Source organism: Dipodomys ordii, unplaced genomic scaffold, assembly GCF_000151885.1.
Source record: "Dipodomys ordii isolate 6190 unplaced genomic scaffold, Dord_2.0 Scaffold26, whole genome shotgun sequence".
Classification (NCBI taxonomy): domain Eukaryota; kingdom Metazoa; phylum Chordata; class Mammalia; order Rodentia; family Heteromyidae; genus Dipodomys; species Dipodomys ordii.
The window spans coordinates 9,114,454-9,115,780 of NW_012267242.1; positions in this window are offsets into that span (position 1 = coordinate 9,114,454).

Here is a 1,327-nt window from a genome sequence, read left to right on the forward strand (position 1 = left end):
GGTATAAAATTAACCCTCAAAAATCAATGGCTTTTCTGTATGCCAACAATGAGAAGAGTGCGGCTGAAATCAGGAAAGCAACTACATTCATAATAGTCTCACAAAAAATAAAATACCTAGGAATCAACTTAACAAAAAAGTGAAGGACCACAATGATGAAAACTTTAAAAACTTGAAAAAGGAAATCAAAACAGAACTTAGGAAGTGGAAAAACCTCCCATGATCCTGGACTGGAAGGATCAACATCGTGAAAATGGCAATACCTCCAAAGGCTATCTACAAATTCAATGTGATACCTATCAATATTCCAACCTCATTCTTCAAGGAAATAGAAGAGGCAATGCAAAAATTCATATGGAACAAATAGCAAAAACGATCCTTAGCCGAATGAACAGTGCTGGAGTAATACCAATACCAAATTTCAAACTCTACTACAAAGCCATAGTAATCAAAACAGCTTGGTACTGGCACAAGAACAGACCTCAGGATCAACGGAATAGAATTGAAAATCCAGAAATGAACCCATAGACCTATAGCCACCTAATCGTTGATAAGGGAGCTAAAAAAAAATAGAATGGAAGAGAGACTGCCTCTTCAGTAAATGGTGCTGGCAAAATTGGTTAATCACTTATAGAAAACTAAATTTAGATCCTTATATATCACCCTGCACCAGAATCAACTGCAAATAGATCAAAGACCTCAGAGTCAAAGCATACACCCTGAAAACATTACAGGAATGAATAGGAGAAACCCTAAGTCTCCTTGACACAGGCCGAAATTTTCTTAATAGAGACCCAGAAACAACAAATCAAAGAAAGGTTGGACAAATGGGATTGCATAAAGTTGCAGATCTTCTGTACGGCAAAGGACATAGCTAGCAAGATCAATAGAAAGCCCACAGATTGGAAGAAGAGCTTCACTAGCCATACAACAGACAAGGGTCTCATATCTAAAATACACTTGGAACTCAAAAAATTAAATCCCAACAACAAATCTTCAAAGATACAACTGCCCAATAAATAAGTGGGCTAAAGACTTAAAGAGAAACTTCTCTGAAGAGGAAATAAGCATGGCCAATAGACACATGAAGAAATGCTCAACCTCTCTATCACAAAAGAAATGCACATCAAAACAACATTGAGATACCACCTCACCCCAGTGAGAATGGCTATAATCATGAACTCTAATAAGAACAGATGCTGGAGAGGATGTGGACAGAAGGGAACCTTACTACATTGTTGGTGGGAGTGTAAACTTGTTCAACCACTTTGGAAAGCAGTATGGAGGTTTCTCAAAAGACTCCACATAGAGCTCCCCTATGACCCAG